The sequence below is a fragment of the Ceratotherium simum genome, chromosome 22, assembly GCF_057802395.1.
Source record: "Ceratotherium simum simum isolate JZ-2026a chromosome 22, ASM5780239v1, whole genome shotgun sequence".
Taxonomy (NCBI): domain Eukaryota; kingdom Metazoa; phylum Chordata; class Mammalia; order Perissodactyla; family Rhinocerotidae; genus Ceratotherium; species Ceratotherium simum.
This window is the reverse complement of record NC_141921.1, coordinates 43907403-43928129: the sequence shown is the minus strand read 5'-3', so window position 1 is coordinate 43928129 and position 20727 is coordinate 43907403. Positions and strand designations below refer to the sequence as shown.

General features: G+C 54.4%; 1 protein-coding gene across 2 annotated transcripts in view; it reads left to right on the top strand.

Moving 5' to 3' along the window:
• The window catches only part of SPSB1 (splA/ryanodine receptor domain and SOCS box containing 1), a 68811-nt gene that overhangs the window by 21233 nt on the left and 26851 nt on the right, over window positions 1-20727 (top strand). Inside the window, exon 1 of one of the 2 annotated variants that reach the window (XM_087446863.1) lies at window positions 18513-18747. The exons of the other annotated variant lie outside the window; for it this stretch is intronic. The gene's annotated coding sequence lies outside the window, so the exon portion shown is untranslated. Of the gene's footprint in view, window positions 1-18512; window positions 18748-20727 lie in introns of those variants that run through there. 2 annotated transcript variants of the gene reach the window in all.

Sequence of the window (20727 nt, the reverse complement as noted above, 5' to 3'; positions counted from 1 at the left end):
GTGCGTGGCCCCGTTCTGGGCTCTCGCTGTTCATTTACTCGCTGTGGGGGAGCAGCCACGATGTGTCTGTTGTGCAGATGCGCAAAGGCCGTCCAAGTAACTCACTCCTGGGACTAGCACTGGGCAGGGGATTTCAGTACCCACTCTCCCTGAGGTCCCATCCTATAAGGATCTTGCTTGGCTCTTTAGTAACAACCCAAATCCCTGAGGCTTCATCCCTAGTACCTGAGTGCCTTCTCCTTTGTCTTGGACCCATCTCTGTAGCTTTTCTCTAACGAGCACTTGGTGTGTACCAGGCTCTGGGATGTGTGTGCACGGCATCGTCCAACCTTCACACCATCCCTGTGAGACAGATGTGTTATTGTCCTCGTTTTGCAGATGGGGATGAGGCCCAGAAACTGTCAGGTCAGAGCTAGGGAAGGGTCAAAGCTGGGACTTGAACCCAGGGTTGTCAGCTCCAAAGCCCGTGCCTCTCTCACTTTCACAAGTTTTCAACAGATTCTCATTGGTTATTTCTCCCCAATTTGTATGGTGACTTGACCTGTTGGCAAGTGGGGTTTAAAAGTCCTGACTTGATGGTTGATTGACAAGGGGTGTATGTGAAGAAGGCCAGGGTACAAGTGTTCCTCAAAGCCTATGAGAAACGGAGAGATGGGGGCCGGCCCCGTGGCTTAGCGGTTAAGTGCGCGCGCTCCGCTAGTGGCGGCCCAGGTTCGGATCCCGGGCGCGCACCGACGCACCGCTTCTCAGGCCATGCTGAGGCTGCGTCCCACATACAGCAACTAGAAGGATGTGCAACTATGACATACAACTGTCTACTGGGGCTTTGGGGTAAAAAAAAAAAAAGGAGGAGGATTGGCAATAGATGTTAGCTCAGAGCGGGTCTTCCTCAGCAAAAAGAGGAGGATTAGCACAGATGTTAGCTCAGGGCTGATCTTCCTCACAAAAAAAAAAAAAAAAAAGGAAAAAAAAGAAACGGAGAGATGGGCCAAATCTTGGGGAGGCCAGGACTACCTCTGGTTCCACCAAGGCCGAAAATTGGCAGAATATTCCGGAGGGTCAGGTGAGCCAGCACAAAGTGGCAGGTGGTGGTGCAGTTTGGTCCTGCTCTGGCCACTCCGATGCTCAGCAGGAGGCTGCGGCACAGCAGTGGGGGCCCCTGTGATGGAGGGGAGCGCTGTGCTGGGCCATCCGACACCTCCAGCCCCCACCCCGGCCCCTCTTTCCTTTGTTGTCTGGCTGCGTCAGACGTCTGGCCTTGCAGCGAGGTTCCTGAATGGGCCTTGGAAATAGGTCACTCCCTTCCCGTGCCTCCGGCACTGACCCGCATGTGACCTTCCCCGTGGTGACAGTGTCGGGCCGTCACTCTTTGATGCTGGCTGTGGAGGGGCAGCGAATGTCTGGGGGCAGGGTGGCTGCCCCTCCCCTGCTCTGGCCTTCGAGGACTTCGCAGCCTCCGCAGCCTCCGCAGCGCCTGCCTGATGCTCCTGCCAGCGGCCCCTCCTCCTCTCGGCCATACTGGAAAGGGGAAACCCACACTCCCGACCCTCTGTCTGAGCATCCGACCTTTTCTGCTCCACGAAGTCCCCTGGCTGGGCTGGCGGCTTTAACTGTCTCAGTGGAACAGACTAATTCCTGCTGGGCCGGAGCCGACAGGGGCTGGCGGCTTGACTTGGCCCCTCTCCGGCCCCCCAGTCCCTCTGCCTGGCACTCAGCAGCGGATGCTCCTTCCGCAAATCGCTGAGGTTTTTCCATTTTCTCCCCACCGCTGGTTTGGGGAGTCGTCCCTCAGGGCCTGTTGGTGGAGATCATGGTGGATCTCGGAAGATATTTGCTGTATAGCCCAAGTGCCAAGGCTGACTTTAGAAGGTCCGAGATACAAAGTGGCCCAGTGCCCGGAAGTCAGTGCTGGACCATGTTGCCCCTCACCTGGGCCTGGAGCCCTGTCTGCAATGGAGGGCTTAATTTGGGTTTAATTTTTAGTCTTCATGGAATTCAGATGTGCACAAAGCAGAGAAGGGAGAACATAGACACATCTCCCTCCAAGGAGGTGGTTTTTTCCTCCTACCTGGCTGCCCTGTATCTTCAGGCACCCAGAGCCCAAGCTGGGCAGATTCTGGAGAAGCAGCCTTTGCAGATCCTTAAGGCTTCCTGGGCCTCAGCGGGACAATGCCCTGTCCACACCATCGACATCCGCTGCTGGGCTTCCAGGGTGATGAGGAATAGGTTTCTGCTGCGGTGCTCACAGGCCGCAGGGGCCATGCAGCGCGGGACCTTGGAACCATGGGGCTGTGGGCCTCTTCCCTCCCTTCCTCTCAGATCCTTCCTCCCTGTGGCTGGTGGGAAATTCGGGGGGATTTTTCCTACAGGAAGGAGAACCAGGATACAGCCCCTAAAAGGAGGTCACATGCAGGCTTGTTGGGTACCAGCTCCCCTTGGCCACCTGAAATCGAGCTCCAGAATCCCTCCTTGGGGCATCCTGCTTGCTCCATTCGGTCACAATTCCTAGGTTTTTTTCCATTTCTTTTTTCCTAGGTTTTTTAGGCCGTATCTTTTTTGTGTGCCAAAGTAGGGGACCAAATCCCTGGTGGATAATCACACGTTCATGCTTTTCTAGCAAGTTGACGCGTCTGATGCAGCTTGAGTGGGCTCCAGGTGGGCAGCTCTGTTCTTCTCGCTACCGTGGACCCGCTGCAGGCACAGCGCCCACACGTAGTGGGACTCACAACAATTCCTTGCATCAGTGAATTGTGTCCTAATTAGCTGTCATCATATCCATCACCCTCTTCTGTGGTGGGTTCCACTGCGATTCCATTGCTCAGCACGTAGTAGGTCCTCCATGAGGTTTTGGTGGGGAATGTGGATTGCATTTGGTGCTGGGTGCACGTCCCTTGCTGTCCTCTCCGGTCTCTCTTTGTGCCCAGCCTCGGATGGCTCGGCTTGGAAGGGCTTGGGTCCTGGACGCCGTGTACCCGAGAAGGAGGCCAGTGGGGGGGTTGGGGCAGAGTCCAGACAAAGCCTGATTGTGCCCTTGGAGAAAACCCAAACCTGGGGTTCCCTGAGACTGCAACTGCCAGTGCCCGGCGCGCCTCATTCCCATAAAGGGAACTTTGTGTGTGGCTCCCGGCGGGAGGAGAAGGCAGCCAGCGGCTCCCGGCGCCCAGACTCTCCATGGGAACAGACAGGACCACCTTGGAGCCACAACTCACTATGATGATAACTCCTGTGACCCTTGACCTCTTAGAGCTGACACCAGGCCAGACGGTCATTGTCGGATCCAGACCAGAAACGTTCTTTCCAGGAAAACCAAGAGGATGGGCAGCAGGGGTGGGGCTGTGTTGGGAAGACCTCGTGAGTGCGTCTGTGCCAGGCGGGCAGTGGGGGGCCGTGGGAGCCCTGTCTGGAAGCACAGCCACCCGCCGGCTGCTGCCCCCTGAATGGAGGGCTTGTGTGGACGCTCGAAGCTGGGACCCTGGGCTCAGCGTGTGGTAGCTGATGGGGCCTGCTTCTGCTCCCATCGCTGGCTCGGGGTTTTCCAGAAAAGATCAGCTGGTGTAGGCTGAGGGAAGGTGCTGAGGCTGCCCCCCTACTTTCTGGGTACCAGCCAGCCCTGCACACTGGGGACGGTTTGGCTGCGTAGTGGGGAGCTCTTGTCACATCTGGGGACTGAGTTCTCAAGGAATGAGAGGCCTGGAGGGCAGGCTGGGGGCAGAGGAGCTGCATATCGGTTAGGGGAAGGTTCCAGAGCAGGTAGGGGACAGACATATGGACACTTGACTACCCTTTCAGAAAGATGGTGTAGGAGAGGAGGCCCGAGGCGTTGCTCCCACGGAGGTGGCATCTCTGTGGAGTGTGGTGGTGTGGGCAGGTGGCTCCATGGGATGGAAAGAGCCACTCATTCATTCACTGAGCACCTACGATGTGCCAGGAGCTGCTCTAGGCCCTGGGACACAGAGGTGAACAAGACACCCGCCCTCGTGAAGCATGTATTCTTGTAGGAGGACAGGTCTTAAGCAGATAACCAAGTGAACATCATCAGAGAGTGCTGTGGAAGAGAGCTGAGTGGGGTACGGGGGCAGGAGTGCTGGGGGCAGAGAATGGTTGCCATTTAAGGTCGAGTGGCTGGGCAAGGAGGCCTCAGCGACGAGACGACCTTTGAACAGAGGCCTGATGGAAGTGAGGGAATAGCCAGCTGGGTACCCAGGCCCAGTTTACCTCGTACCAGGCAGAGGGCTTGGGATGTGCAAAGGCCCTGAGCTAGGAGCTTGGCATGTGCCAGGAGTAGCCAGAAGGCCAGTGAGGCAGGACAGAGAGGAGAGGAGAGAGGAGGTGCAGGAGGCCGACGGTGAGGGCCTCTGGGCCACTGTGGGATACGTACTTTTCACTGAGTTGAGCCACCGAGGATGTCAGGGCACGGGAGGCTGGTGCTGGGGCCCAGGAGGGAGCAGCGAGGTGGTGAAGGTGGCTGCGTTCTGGATAGACTGAATGTAGGACCGATGGAGTTTGCTCCTGGACGTGCTTGGATTTCTGCCCCATCACTGGCCCACGAGGCGACCATGGATAAGGTGCGCCCCCGTGAGCCAGGGCTGCTCCCGCCTCCTTCAGCAGACACTTATCTGGCACCTGCTGTGTGCCAGGCTCTGGACCAGGTACTAGAACAACCTGGTCCCTGCCTCCAAGGGGGGAGAGACAGGTAAAAAAAACCAGTGGTCACAGCATCTGTCCCCCCTGCATGAGGTGACCAACGGGAGGGGGCTTGGGTGGCTAGCTTGTATTTGAGGAGCAGGTGAATGAGTGGAAAGAACGCACAGGTACTGAGAGGACACAGAGTAGGGGCATCTGCATGATGCGGGAGAGGTCAGGAAGGCTTTCCAGAGGGATCCTGAGTCTGGTTTCAAAGTCTCCATGGGAAAAAGCCTGATAAGAAAGCCAGGACATTCCAAGTGAAAGAAATATCATAAGCAAAAGAGTAAAATCTTTAAAAAGCTTGGCTGGTGAGCTGGTTAGGACTTTTCCAGTAGCAAGGGACAGAAAACCGAATCCAAACGGCCTCAAGCAAAAATCGGCTGGTTTGCTGAACTACAAGCAGCTAAAAAGTCAAGAGGTTTCAGGTACAGCTGGATCCAGAGGCTCAAACCCTGGCATCTGCAATTGCCTCTCTTTCTTTTTAAGCATCTGTTTTCTTTCTTTTTGGCCTTGTTCTCAGAAGGTCATTTAAGCAAAAGTCTCAGGGTTGGCTTTGCCTGGCCTGTATACTCACTGCCACGGGGGTGGGTGATGCCCAGATGCAGCAGACTCAGGCCGTGTACCCACCCCTAGAGCCCTGGGGTAGAGCAGGACCTACCCACAGCCCAGGGCCAGTCCTCAAGAGAGACGTGAGGTGTGTCCCCAGAACAAGAGAAGCCAGGTGCTGGGCAGAGGATTCTGATGCCCACCCCTACGTGTTAGGGACACTGTGCATGTTTTCATCGGGCTGTTGTGTGTTTTGGGGGAGGAGGGTGGTGGCAGGGAAGGGAGGGGAATGAGGCCACAAAGATGGTCAGAACCAGGTCATAAAACACTTTTATATGTGAGAGTCTGACCATTGTCCTTGAGCTGGCCCTGTGCCTGGCACGTAGTAGCTGCTACATAGACACTCAGTAAACTTGCCAAGGTGACCTGTGTGTTTCACGGATGACCTCTGGATGGTTCTAAGCAGGGAAGCAGCACAATCAGATGAGCGTTTGAAAAGGCACCGTGCGGAGCCTGGCTGGGCTGGAGGCGGGCTGGGAGGGTGCATGTGGTCAGGGCCTCAGGAGCAGGCTCAACACAGAGCCTGGCCCAGGGGAGGCCCCTCCCTGCTCCCGCTTCCTCCTGCAGTGGGCTCTCACACTCGCTGTGATGCCCCTCTCCATATGAGGCCGTCTGGACAAATTTGGGCGGCGGACTTGAATCCTATCATTAGCTTTCCCCCAGCATCCTCTCAGCCCCCGTCTTGTCCGGAGAGCTGTTGCGCTCACTTCCCTCTTTTAGCTGCCGGCTAATGTCTGTGGCGGAGGAGCTGGGTGTGTTTCTAAAAGCAGCCGGTTGCCCGGTGAGGCTGCCTTTTCACTTGGGTGGCCCTGCTTCCTGGGCTGGCAGCAAGTTCCCGGTGGTTGAATTTCTTGTCCATAAAAACTTGAGGGAAGATGTATTCAGGTCCCTTTGTCTGCCCTGACTCCTCCCAGGAGCAGAGAAGATGCCACAAGGGGTTTGGGATCCTTGAGGTCAGAGTAACGCACCCACCCCACCCCTGCAGCCCCTGGATTCTGTCTGTCCCCAGGAGTGTGGCTGGGCTGGCCGCTGGCACTGGAGGGGTCGGGCAGAGTGTTCTCCCTGGGGCTGAATTTGCTCTTCCCTGCCTTGGGTTGGTTGGGCCTTTGGTGCTCATGAGATTTTTTGGATAATGAAGCATCACCCCGCAGGACTGCTGAAGAGCTGGGTTCTCACGCCCCTTTTCTGAACCTGTCCCTCACCCGCCTGCCATGGAGGCCACCAGACTTGACCCTGTGGAAGCACTCCGAGCGGCCAGAAGTGCCCACAGAAAGTCAGTGCTTGGTGTCCGAGTAGTCGCCCCAAACCACCCCTCGAACTGTGGCTAAAGGCACAACTTGAGTGGCTGAGAGGGTGAGAGATGGGAGGTCGCTCCCCCAGGGTCACTGACTGCCTGTGGCCCCATGTTTTCCTGGTGGGTGGGCTGGCCTGAGACGACCAGACTGAGGGCTGGAGGGCCCCGTGGGGGAACTGGGTGGGGTGTCTGAGAACTCCTCAAAGCTACTGTGCCCACAGCTCGTCCTGCAGGGGCCCAGGCCCACCTTCCGTAAGGGAGCCACTGGGTGAGGTCACCCTTGCTCTCCCGCCCCCGCCTGCCAGCCCCGTGGTCACCACAGCTCTTCCCTCCCACCCGCCTGGCAGCAGTGGCCACCCTGGGCCGACTGTTTCCAAGGGGCTTTCCTCGTCACTGCAGTTTAGTCTACGTTCGTTTAATTTGAAAGACTTATTGCCTCTGAGTCAAAACATAAAAATCCCCCTGGATGCGCCATGGTGCTACTGCGGGAGTGGCTGGCGCCTTCTCTGGGGGGTCCCTAATCCCTCCCTTCCTGCCTGCAGCCAGGTGGGGGAGGCTCCTGGGTCCCCAGAGCCCCAGCCTCCCCCAACCCCGGGCTCTTCTGGGACAAGTGTCAGGGTGATTCCTTTCTTTTTTTTTGTGAGGAAGATCGGCCCCGAGCTAACATCTGCCAGTCCTCCTCTTTTTGCTGAGGAAGACTGGCCCTGGGCTAACATCCGTGCCCATCCTCCTCCACTTTATATGGGACGCCGCCACAGCATGGCCTGACAAGCGGTGCGTCGGTGCGCGCCTGGGATCCGAACTGGCGAATCCCGGGCCGCCACAGCGGAGCGCGCGCACTTAACCGCTTGCGCCACCAGGCCGGCCCCTGATTCCTCATTCTTGAATAAATCTGCTGCCGTCTATTGGGGAAGAGACGAGCACAGCCCCCCTCGGTCCATGTGCTGAGCACCTGAGGGTGCCGGCTGATGCCTTGAGCCAGTGGCCTCCAGGGGGCTGCCCCTAAGACCGTCTGCCGGGGTGTGAGAAGAAATTCATAGCTTTATTTTTATCTCCTCCTGTTTAATTTCCTTTTTTTTTTGGTGTGTGTTTCATAACATATATTATCTATCGATAGAGAAGCATGTTAGTATCATGTATGTACAGTATATGTCTTTTGGGGGTTACATGCTTAAAAGTTTGCTAATCGGGTGCATAACCAAAAAAGTACACTCTGCTGTAAATGAGGCTCTGGTTTGTGAAGGGAGGGGGTGTCACCGGGGGTCCAGGGAAGACTGTGGTGGGGGAAGTACAGGTGCGGGGGAAGGAGGGAGTGGGCAGGCACGGGGTGAGCAGATAGCAGGGTCCTGGCACTTCTCTGTGCTTTGGGTGCTGGGTGTCATCCCGGTGCATATGGACGTGGGGGCCTGGGCCTGCTGGTACAGCTCTTGGAGGAGTTTGGGGGAGAGATTTGGCCCCTGCTTCTTCCGTGGTAGACACCATTTCCTCAGGTCTAGACCAGGGGTCAGCAAACTCTAAGGGCCAGAGAGTAAATATGTAGACTTTGTGGACTGTATGATCTCCCTCGCGACCACTCGACTCTGCCATTTTAGGGAGCGGGAATGCCAGAGACAATATGCAAACAAAAAGGCATGGCTGTGTGCCAATAAAACTTTTATTTACAAAAACAGACAGTGGGCCAGGTTGGCCTGTGGGTCATCATTTGCCAAATCCTGGTCTAGATGAAGAGGACGGGCCCAGTGGGGCTCAGAACTGGCCTTGGTTACCCACCAAAAAACAGGCTCCTGACCTTGGACTCACGAATGAGTGCTCTAGTCAGACCTACACTTCGGGGGGACTTGGGAGCGTGGTGTGTACCCTGCAGAGACTTTGCGTAGATGGAGCAGGTAAACAGCCCCTTAATCACGTTGTATAACACTCAACTCTGAGCACAGTTTACACCTCCTTTAGAGCCAGGTAAGGGTGGCTGTGGGAGGAGGCTGGGGCCCTGCTCATCGTAGAATCCAGAAGCAGCAGAGCTGAAAGAGATCCGGAGGCCCTCCAAGCTGGCATCCCTTGGGCTGTTGTGGGAAAATGTAGGGGGAGGGGAACCATATCCCCTTCTCTTCAAGTGTGGGAACTGTTCGAGTTAAACAAAACCTGCCAAGGTTCTGTCCTGCAGGACTTCTCAGAGCCTTTAAGATGCTCATGGGCTTTGTGGCCTTCTAGGAGGAGATACAACGTTTCTCCAAACTCAGAAACAGTTTTTCATGTGCTTAAGACTCTGTCCAAGCACTCTGGAGAAGAGCTGATCTCCTTCAACCCTTCGTTTTATAGACGTGGAAACCTAATGCCCAGAGGGGCCAATGTCTTGCTCAGGGTGACACAGAAGGCTGGTGACAGTGTTGGAATGCACACTGAGTTCCTACTCAGCCACTTCCCTCCTGGCTTGGCAGAGTCGTGGAGTTGAGGTGCCCCCCCAACCTTGTCCTGATACAGAGTCACAGGTGTGGGTGTCCTGGGTTGTACTTCTGGCCACGTGGAGACGGTTTTGTCATGGGAATGCACTGCCCCTTTTCACCTGCAGCTCCCTCTGTCTCAGGGCTTCTCAGCCGTGGCACAGTTGACATTATGGGCAGGATAACTTTTGATGTGGGGGGCTGTCCTTGCACTGTAGGATATTTAGCAGCATCTCGGGCCTCCACCCACTAGATGCCAGTGGCACCCCCCACCCCCAGATGTGACCACCAAAAATGTCCCCAGGCCAGTGTCTCCTGGGGGTAAAAATCACCCTGGTCGAGAACCACTGCTCTGTCTTAAGCCAACATGTGTGGAGCCTCCATTTGCTGGAATTCGCTGGTAAATGATAGAAAAATTTGCCTGAGCTCCGATGGAGTGTAGGAGAGTTCTCTCCGGGGCACGGGGCGGGGGAGGAGGCACCCCAGGAAGGCTGCTGGAAGAGTCCTGGAGGTTGGACACAGTTCGAGGGGAACCACAGGTGGCTCTGTTCTGCCTTAGGGTCAGGTGCCCCCAGTTGAGGGCCCCTGGGTGCGGGAGGGAGAGGGAGGCAAAGGCGAGATCCTGAATGGATGAAGGGGGTGTGTGCCACGGTCAGGGGACGTCACATCAGGGCAGGAGGGAGATTGCCTTGCAGCTGGGGAGTGATGGAGTGTTCTGGAAAGGCGACGTGGGACGATGGGTGGGACAGGTGAGAGGAGCGCAGAGGCAGTGAGGGTGGAGATTGTTTCGAGAGGTGAGCCTGACAACCAACCAGAACTCAGTGCTAGAGTCCAAGAGACCTCCAAGATCTCGGCCTTGGACCAACAGCTGGGAGGATCGGGGGCTTGGGTGTGGACATGTACAGTGGGAGGGATGTGGAAGACATTCTGTGGGTGGTGTCACCCTACGGACATTTTATTCTCAAAACTTTGATGCTATGAAACTTTTGGAGTCTTCTCCAGGGCTGATTCCCAGAGTCCATGGAGGAAAATTGCCCTGGGTGACGGACAGCTGATTCCATGACCCAGGAGCAGGTTGCCACATGTTTGTGCAGAGAAAAAGAGAAGCCTGATGGTCTGTAAGGGGCTCATACCACCATTCGGGGTACGCAGGGCATCCTTTCTCACCCAAATTTGTTAACAATTGCTGGGTGTCTGAGTTAGGGCAGGGTGCACGTACCAAGGTTTTGTTTCAGTCCAGCATGAGGTCGTGGCAAGGAAAGGGCCTGCACCCTGTGGTTGGTTGGTTAGTTAGTTAGGCGTCATTTAAGGTGATGGGGAACTTGCAGAGGGTTCAGAGAGTCTGCATGGTTGTGTAGTCACGGCTTCTAGGTGGGTGGGTGGGATGGACTTCCACAGGCAAGTGTGTGAGCCAGGGGAACAGGAGTAGCTGTTAGAGCCAGCGAAGGTTCGAGAAAGCCTTTCTGTGCAAAGTGGGCTGAGGTCGGTGTGGGAATGGCCTTTGGTGCCCAGCTCAGAAGTTTCTAGCTGATCCTATATGCAGGAGGAAGCCACTGAAGACGTCAGACCAAGAAGGTCATGATGAGAACCATGCACATTTAAAGGAGAATGCGTGCACATACCTAGGGGGCTTTCTTCACAAGGTGCTCCCAGGAGACAAGACACAATCTGCATCAGCATTGTTAATAGTTGTCAGTTCTGCATGGAAAAAACAGGGGGTTTGGTGCTTTCAACCTTTGTGCTTTACTGTAGGTAATTTTTTCCACGATGAAAATAGCTTTGTTGTTGTTCCTGATTATGTTGCACATTCATTGTGAAGACTCTGAACGATGCATGGTATGTGAATATGCAGCAGTACCAGCCGCCTGAAATCCTGAGTGCCAATGGTCATATTCTGACAGCCAGTATACACACATTGGTAACTTCATGTGGACACATTCGTGTTTGCCTACCACCACTTCTCCTTTCTTCCCCCCCGCCCCATTCCCATCCCAGGCTGATCTTAACCTGCAGCATGTCTTTATGTGGCAAAATACACATAACAGAACTTGCCATCTGTCTTAGTCGTCTCGGGCTGCTATAACAGAATACGATAGACAAGGTGGCTTAAACAGCAGACATTCATTTCTCACAGTTCTGGAGGCTGGGGAGTCCAAGATCAAGGTGCTGGCAGATCTGGTGTCTGGTGAGAGCCTCTTCCTGGTTTGCAGACAGCTGTCTTGCTATATCTTCACAAGGTGGAGAGGGAGATGGTCTCTGGTGTTTCTCCCTATAAGGGCACTAATCCCATTCTTGAGGGCTCCACCCTCATGACCTAATCACCTCCCCAAGGCCCACCTCCAAACACCATCACGTTGGGGGTTAGGGTTTCAACATATGAGTTTTGGGGGGACACAAACATTCAGTCCATAACACCGTCTTAACCGTTTTTAAGTGTAGAGGTCAGTAGTGTTAAGTACATTCACACTGTTGTGCAACCATCACCACCATCCATTTCCCCAACTCTTTTCATCTTACAGAACTAAAACTCTGTCCCTGTTAAACAACTCTCTATTTCCCCCTCCCCCAGCCTCTGGCAGCCACCTTTCTACTTTCTGTCTCTGTGAATTTGACTATTCTTGTTACCTCATGTGAGTGGAATCATACAGTATTTGTCTTTTTGTGACTGGCTTATTTCACTTAGCATAATGTCCTCAAGTTTCATCCATGTTGTAGCATGTGTCAGAATTTCCTTTTTTAAGTTTGAATAATATTCATTGTATGGATAGACTACATTTTGCTTATCCATTCATCCATCAATGGACACTTGGGTTGCTTCCACCTTTTGGCTATTGTGAATAATGCTGCTGTGAACACAGGTGTACAAATATCTGTTCGAGACTCTGCTTTCAATTCTTTTGGACATGTACCCAGACATGAAATTGCTGGATCGTACAGTAATTCTATTTTTAGTTTTTTGAGAAACTGCCCTACTGTTTTCCGTAGTGGCTGCACCATTTTACATTCCCACCAACAGTATACAAGGCTTCCAATTTCTCCACATCCTTGCCAACATCTGTTATTTTCCAGTTCTTTTTTTTTCTTTAACATACACCTCTTACTGAAGGTTAATACACCCAAATAGTTCCACACCTTCCTGCCTGCCCAGGCATATATGTGTATGTATCTTTGGGGACATCATTGTTTTATTAAAATGGACTCGCCTTTCGTATTCCATCCACTCTTCTCACTGAATGTGTGTGGAAATGCCCCCGGGCTCCTGTGTGGTTCTACCTTGTTATTTTAATTGCTGTGTAATGGTTCCTGGTACAAACATACCAGAGTTGTCCACCTGATCCATCGATGGCAATACACTTAATTTGGAGTGACCGAAAATGGCAGTGACTCTGTAACAAACACTCAGTACAGGTTTCCTTGGTACGGGTGCTTTTGTTCTGGGCTGAAGCCCCAGGAGTGGAATTGCTGGGTTGATTGCCAGTTTGTTTTCCAAAAACTGCACTGACTCGGATTCCATCAGCCATGTGGGCACACGCTCCCCCCACCCCAGCAGCAGGTGCTGTCTCTGTATTGACTCTGTAGAAATCTGGAGGGTGCAGAATGATAGCTCATTGTTACTTAATTTTGTGTTTCTCCTTTTACTGGGAGGTTGGGCATCTTTTCATACAGGTTTATTTGCCGTTTGCATTTACCTTTTTTCTAAATTGCCTGTTTACACCCTCTGGCCATTTGATTATTGTGCTATAAAAGGACCAGAAGCAAATGTGACAAACTGTTGACAGCTGTTCATTTTAGGTGTTGAAAATATGTGTCTCTTTTGTACATTTTTGAATTACAAATCTTTAAAATGAAAAAAAACCTTCTAAATGAGATTGTTTTTGGAAGACCGTTTGGGGTCAGAGATGCGCTGTGGGCAGGGAGACCAATTCAGAGGAGTTGAGTGACTTGAACAATGAGAGTGAGGACAGATTTGGGCAATTATGGGGGAATTTATGTCTTTGGGGATAATGTGGGAAGCCCAGAAGAGGAGGAACCCGGGAGATGAGGGGTTTGGATCTGGGTGACCAACCAGGAGGATGAGGACAGAAGTTGGCAGAGCTGTAGAGGCCGGGAGGGGCTGCATCTGAGTCGGGGGGGGGGCGGGGGCGGGGTTGCCGTAAGAGCGATGCTGTTGGGTGGATGTGTCAAGGTCGAGGGGAGATGCTCCCTGGAGCCTCGAGAGCAGAGGAGCCCGTGTTTAAGGGGCAGGAGGAAGAACTGGCGAAGGAGCTAGGGTGGGGGCCTTGCAGAATGGGGAGTAAACTGTCACGGAAACTGGTGCCTCAGGGTCAAGGATGTGGTCAGGGTTTTCAAATGCTGTTGAGAGGTGGAGAAGGTGCTTTTTTAGGCCGTTCAATTTATCGATCAGGAGGGCATGACTTTGGAAGAGCACTTTCCCTAAAGTGGCTGGGGCCTGAAGTCAGCTGGCTGGGTTCTGCAGCCTGAGTGCGTGGAGGGTGACAGAGGCCACAGGAAGTGTGGGTTGCGGCAGGAGAAGGCATTGGGGCCACGGGGCGGACTTGGCACCCCAGGCTCTGCAGCGTGCAGCTTGGTTTCAGTGCTCTTCATCAGCAAGCGTGGATAGAGCTGCCCTCGTGGGCCACGCTGGGCACCAGCCACCCCAGGTGTCCAAGACGGGCCGGCAGGTTCACGGTCCATGGGGGAATCCGCCAGAAGCCGCCTTCCTCGTGAGAACCTCGAGAACCTCGGGCTGCCCTGTTCAGTGTCTGTTCCCGGAGCAGCCCCGAGGGACCAGGGGAGACATGAGTCATTTCCTGGACAGCAACCTGTCCCAGCTTCTTAGCCATTTTGGGCTTGGCCCTTCATAAATTTATCTTCTTTTTCAAGTCCATTTCTGTTTCCTGCCAGTTCTGTCTCCTTGTCAGGTTTGTGAAACAGCGTGTGAGTGTGCAGCATAGACTTGCCCCCGAAGCAGCCTGCAAATGGAGGGAAGGGAGGTTGGCGGAGGGGCTGAGGAGCCCATTAACCAAGTGAATGGTGACATTCTGTCTCTGCGTAGGCTGATTTTCCTCTCAGCATGGCTCCTGAGAAAACGGCTCCAGTGTGTGGACACCCTGGGCCGTTGGTTGGCTTCAAGATGCAGATGGAGCGTGGCCAGGGATGGCTGGCCACATATCTTAGGCATTGTTCAGCGTTCGTTCTGGTAGCATCAGGATAGAGGGACCCCTCTTTCATCACTTAATTTTTCTGTGCCTCAGGTTTTTCTTCCTTATTTTCATATAAAATGAAGCATTTTTTTTATTGTGGTAAAATATACATAACATAAAATTTACCATTATAACCGTTTTTAAGAGTACAGGTCAATGGCATTAAGTACATTGACATTATTGTGTAACCATCACCCCCATCCACTTCCAGAACTTCTTCGTCTTCCCAATCTGAAACTCTGTTCCCATTAAACAACTCCCCGTTCCCTCTCCCCAGCCCCTGGCAACCATCAGTCCACTTTCTGTCTCTGATTTTGACCAGTCTAGGGACCTCATATGACTGGAATCATACAGTATTTGTCTTTTTGTGACTGTCTTAATTCACTCAGCATAATGTCCTCAAGGTTCATCCATCCACGTTGTAGCATGTGTCAGAATTTCCTTCCTTTTTAAGGCTGAATGGTATCCCTTGTATGTATATACTACACATTGCGTATCCATTCATTGGTTGATGGACACTTGGGCTGCTTCCGCCTTTTGGCTGTTGTGCTTAATGTTCTGTGAATGTGGTGTACAGATACAAAGTGATTCTTTTAAAACACAAGTCACCATGACAGTCCACGGCTGCACCATTTTATAAAACGAAGCGTTTTTATTGAATAATCTTTAAGGTATCTTTGTGCTTCAAAGAAAGGTTGTGTTTCTCTGGTTCCGTGGTCAGTGGTTGGAAGATGAGCTTTGGAGTTAAGATCTGACTGCGTGAACATCATGTGACAGTAATAATTACAGCCACCACCTAACACGTTAATACGTGTAAGTGCTCAGAAGTGCCCCACGGGCAGTGAGGGCCGTGTAAGCCTCCGGCATTATTTGAGGACCTACTATGTGCTGGGAAGTGTTGGCCTCTTCTTGTGTGTTCATTATTGTCTCTGATTCTCTCAGCAGTCTAGAAGAGTAGGTATTTATTATCCTTCTTGTTTTTGCATGTGCAAAATTAGCGAAGATTTCTCATGCTGTTGGTTTGAAGTGGTATTTCTTGGGTTGTTACCACACTTCAAATTTTCTGTTTACCTAAAAGAAATTTTCTAATTCTTTCTTCCTGGTTCTTAACCTACCTCCCGCAAAGCAAAAGAAAGAAAGAGAGAGAAAGAGGAGAGAAAGAAAGAAAAAGTGTTTTCCGACAGCATACAAGGAAGCGATTGGGGGAGGGCTGTGCAGGAGGCCATTCCGTCACCACGGTCCCCTCGCCTTGAGACAATAAAGGGACATCAGTTGCTGTGCTCAGGGAACCACGGCCCCTCATGGAGCTTTCATTAAGCAGAGCAACTGTAACTGCTCTGTGGAAAGAGCACATCAGCTCTCCATTTAGAGTGCTTTCTCTTCCGTCTGAAAACTCCGGGGGCTGGATGAACTTGCAGAGGAAGCTTTCTGATCTGTCGCCTCCCCAGCTGGTCCCCGTGCCCGAGTCCTGACTCCCTATCCTGGCATTCAAGCGCCTTGCCTCTCTCTCTCTCTCTCTCTCTCTCTCTCTCTCTCTCCCTCCCCCGCTCCCTCTCCCTCCCTCCCTCCCTCGCTCCCTCCCTCTCTCTCTTTCTCTCTCCACCACCCCCCCATGCCGGTTCCCAAATACACCTCCCCAGCCAATGGTGATGGCAGGGCTCTCCCTCCAGCATTGCCTCTCCTGCCCACTTCCTCCCTCGGCTCATCTCTTTATTGAAATCACAGCCCTTGGGCAGGACCCCTCTAAGGGCACATCCCTGTGAATCCGGCCCCTCCTCCACCCACACCCTGCCCAGCCTGCCCGCGCCTGTCCCAGCAGCCCCCCAGGTCATGCACCCTCTTCTACTAGAACTCTGAAGACCTCATCTCTCCTGTGAGGCTGTGGGCATCGCGTGGCTTGTTTGCCTCAGTCTCCCCACCCAGGCTCTGCCTTGCGGGGACCCCACCATCACATTTGCTGAACAGATCGCTAGTGGTTAGAAAAGAGCGAGGCTGGGTGAAGCAGCTTTCTACTTTTTCCTGAAGGTTTAAATTTTTCCTTCCCCATGTGAGGAGAAGGACTACAAGGAGAAAGCCAGTTTATGGATTTTTAAACAGAGAACACTGCTAAGTGGCTTCTTCCCTAGCTAGGCTCCCGTTGGGTAAAGCAGCAGTGGTCGCCTTGCCCTGGGGGAAGTCCTCGAAGGGAGGAAGAGGGGGGGTCCCAGCAGGGGCTGGAGTCCTAGTCCAGTGACTCTCGGCCCCTTCACCTCCCCCTCTGATATCAAAGTCCACACCTGAAAGTCTGGAAGAAGCTTCTCCATCAGCTCAAATTAGAGGGGGAGGGTGGCTTTCTGGTAGTTTCTGCCTGGTTATTCTAGAAAGGCTCCATTTTAGTTCTCAGCATGTCAGAGTCAGAGTCTGAGACTCTAACCTCCTGGATTAACTCCTGCCGCTCAGCATCCCCCGAAGAACAGCTCTCTGTGACTGGGGCAGGCTGGGGGTGGGACTTGGCCCCCAGGTCCCTCTGAGACAAGCAGGGACTCGGCCCAGCAGGGCAGGAGGACGGGGAGGTTGGCTCCTGATGCTCAAGTGAGCCTGGCCTTCGCCTCCAGAGATACTGATTTGTTTTGTTTTGTTTTTTAAAAGGGGACCCCTCAAAGTGCCTGGCCCGCCCAATAGAGCTGCCACTGCCGCTGTGGCCACCACTGGTGTCCCCTCCTCACTCCGAAGAGCATGACCCAGGCGGATAGATTGCACCTGGCCAGGTGACCACTCTCTGGCCCTAGAGCCACTGGCCTGCCTGGTCATTGAGGTTGGCTTGTTTTACCTTCAAGACCTCCCTGGTTTGGGGACAAAGAGCATTTGGAAACCCTCTTTGGGAGGATGGGAGAGCAGGGCAAGGCTAGGGGTGGGCAAGTTGCACCCCAGTCTCCTGCCCTGCACCCCAGCTCCCTGCCACCCTTCTCCCCTCTGGTTGTGAGCACTGACCCTCCTGCCTTGCTCAGAGAAGGGTCCCACTCTATGAGCAGCTTCTACTCAGAGCCTCAGCCCTGCACTCCTGATGGGGACACTCCTGCCACCTGGGGCCCTGAGCTGACATTTGTCGAGGCTGTGGGGCCTCTACCTTCCTGCCTCCCATTCCTTCTGCTTCCTTTCCAGCCTCATTCTCTGTTTCTCTCTCTGTCTCTGTCTGTCTCGCTCTCTGTCTCTCTGTCTCTCTCTGTCCCCGAGGAGGCCCGTGAAGCCAGGGTGGGCTTTTCTAGCCTGAGACTAGCGTGACTTCTGGGAGTTTTGGACCTGCTGCCACATTCCCCTTCCAAGGTCAGCAGTCAGTCCCCAAAAAAGGCTGGGGAGGTGGGGGACGCTCCCACCTTCCCCGTGAGGGAGCAGGGAAGAGAGAGCATGGCTAGGATGGGTGCCTGGAGACCTTAAAGGCTCAGGTGTAAATCCACAGTGGGGGAGAGGCAGGAAACCTCTCCTGGCGTGTGTCCCCCGCCCCCCTGATGCTTGGAGACAGCGGGGTGGGGTGTCACTCATCTCTTCCCCTGCCCCATTTCCACTCAGTCCTCCCTTCAGTTTCTGCTTGTGGGGACCTGGGACATAGCCAAGGCCCCGGCCGTGGGGCAGGAGGTGGTTGGGGATCAGTGGCCAGGCTGTGCCTGAAGTCCCCCCTGAGGCCAGCTCTTGGGGGGATGGCCGTGGCCCAGGTGCAGTCCTGGCCAATCTCTGCTAGCCCCAGCTGGAGCCTGGTAAGCTGGGCATTTTATCGTTTGCTGGAGAGTTTCTGTCCATATCATGACAAGTTGCCTGGGAAAAAAAGAGCTTGTTGTTGCTGGAAGAGGGGCTGGGAAAGGGGCTAAGGGAACAGTGCTGCTGTGAGTCTGCCCCCGTAGGCCGGGCTGGGGTCTGCGGGGACGTCACCTCCACACCTGCCAGGCTGGGCCCACCTGTCGTTTTGGCAAGTTGACTTAGTGGCTGCTAAAATGGGGTCAGTGTCCGGCCGTGATCTGCGTTTGCCCAACTTGCTCTGTGACTTCCAGCCTGGCTTTTCTGGGCTTCTCCCAGTGCGGGGGCCGGGGGGGTGTTCCTGGGCCTTGGGGAGGGTGCAGCGGCAGCAAGAGGAAGGGAACGGGTTACAAGTGGCCTCCCAGTGGGCCCGCAGCCTCCCTTCTGGAGGGCTTTTCAGAGCTGGCCGATGACCTTGTAATTGTTCCCAGCAGTGAGGAGCGGGCCGGCCGAGGAGCCGGTCCAGTGTTTGTTTGGCCTTCTGTGTTCTCTGGGCCAGTGGTAACCAAGGGCCGCTTCCCCTTGGTGACGGCGGAGATCACTCAGGCCAGGGCTGATCCAGCCCCGGCGAAGGCGGCCTGGGGGACCCAGCGGGGCCTGGCCGCCGGCAGGGAGGCACCCTGCTCCCGGGGCGCCAGGGCGCTGCCTTCACTCCTCCTCAGCGCTCCCCCCAGTCTGAGGACCCGGGGGCTCTCTCCTGGCGCTCTCCCCAGGCCCTGGCCGGAAACATTCCAGAACTCCGGATCCTCTGGTAGGTGTCTGGGAGACCGTGAGGCCACTCGCTGGTGGGCCGTGGGGGTGGTTCTCAGGCAGGGCTGCGGACCTCAGCCAGAATGCTACTTGGGTCCATGAGTGACTGTCACTCTGGATTCTGGCAGGACTCAGGGTCCTGAGGTGATTCTGGGGGAGCTTTTACAGGAAGAAGGAGATGTGCTGTGAAGCAGCCTCGGGCGTGAAGCCGACCAGGGAAGGCTCCGTGGCCGAGAGGGCCAGGACAGGTCTTGGATGAACGGGATTCCGGTCGGGTGGGATGGTTTGAAGGGAAGGGAATGGTGTTATAACAGGTGTGGCCGCGAGAAAGCGTGAGGTCCTGGAGAATGGCAAGGCTGGCTTGGCTAGTTGGGGAATCGGATGTTTGGAGGAGCAGAGGGAGCTGAGGAGGCTTGTAAGGAGCTTGGAGAGGGAGCAGCGGGAGCCCCTGACCAACTGTGAGCGGAGGAGAAGCCTGGAAGTGGTGTTGCTGTAACCTTGTCTTCCTGGACCCCAAGTGACTGAGGGTTTTTAGAAGGTCTGGGCCAGGGAATCCACAGCCTGTTTTATGTGCCCCCACTCTTGTGGGTCGGGCAGAAGGATGGGGCACTGGCAGGCACTGCCCATCACTTCTGTGAAACTTGTCGGCTTCCAGATTTGGTTTGTTGGGAGTCAGGTATGTTTCAGGACTGGCCTCCTGGAGAGGGATGGACCCTCCTCTGTTTTCTTTCTTTCTGGTGTGTTTCCTCCAGGCCTCTGCTGTGGGGAGGACCCACACCTGGACACGCAGATCACCTGGGATCTGGTTATAGTGCCTTTCGGAGGCAGTCAGCTGGGGAGGGGCCTGAGATTCTGCATTTCCAACAAGCTCCCAGGCGATGCCTGTGCAGAAGTCCATGGGCCGCCCTGAGCGTAACTAGATGTAGGACACGCGGGGAGACTGGCTCCCTCGCCCCTGAAGGGACTGTTCCTCGGGGAAGGAGTTGGACTGCTCTGCAGGCAGGATCTCAGTTGTGTCTGGTTTTCTGTTTGGGGGCCTGGGGAGGGGGGACTGTCAATCAAGAGAGGTGGGCTATCTGGTAGGGGCTGGGGCCTGGCATGTGGGGACCGGCTGAGCTCCGCTGTCCGACTTTCACACGGATTCCTTCCACCAGCCCAGCTGCCGATACTATTAAACCTCAGTGATTCATTCTAGTGTGTTTCAAGGGAAGGCGTTGTGTTACAAAAACGTGGGTCCCAGCGGCTTGTTTTGTTGGCAGGTCTTGCTGCCTCAGCAGAAAAGAGGCGCTTTTGATATGGGAACGGAAACTTGGGACAGCGTTAGAAATACTCAGTGTGTTCAGCGGGAGGGGACCTGTGGTCATTATCCAGCCATGGAAACGTGCTGCCGGCCATGAAGACAGCCTTGGGGCTGGCTGCAGCACACCAGGGCTGGGCAGGGGTCCGCACGCCTGGGTCTGTGATCTGAGCCGCCCACAGCTGTGACGAGGAAGGCCGTGCTTGACATGGAGTGTGGGACACGTCCTCTGCTCCCCGTTTCGCCTGTGAAGGTACCATGCTGCTGTTTTTATTTTACGGAAAGTCCAGCTTGCAGAGGAAAAAGCTTTTTGGACACAGCCTGATGTCGCAGAGCAGCCCTGTGAGGCGAGCATGTGAAATGTGCATTTGTAGCCCTCACGTGTACCTAGCCCCAGGGGACCTGGTCTAGTGCCAGTGGCCGATCCTGGGTTTGCTTACGTTTCCGAAGTCGGGCTGACGAGTTTGCTGGACAAGCAAGTGCCTCCATTCTTGCTTCTTCCGCCCTCTGCCCCGATTGCCATCCTGGACGAGCCCATTAAATGGATATTGGGCCAATTTCCCTTTTTTCCACTTCCCCTTTCTTCCTTTTGTGTTCTCAAAACATGGTAAATGGAACAGACTCACCCCAGATCCAAGTTGCTCTCCCCAGAAACTTCTCTGGATGTGTGTGTCCCGGCCACCT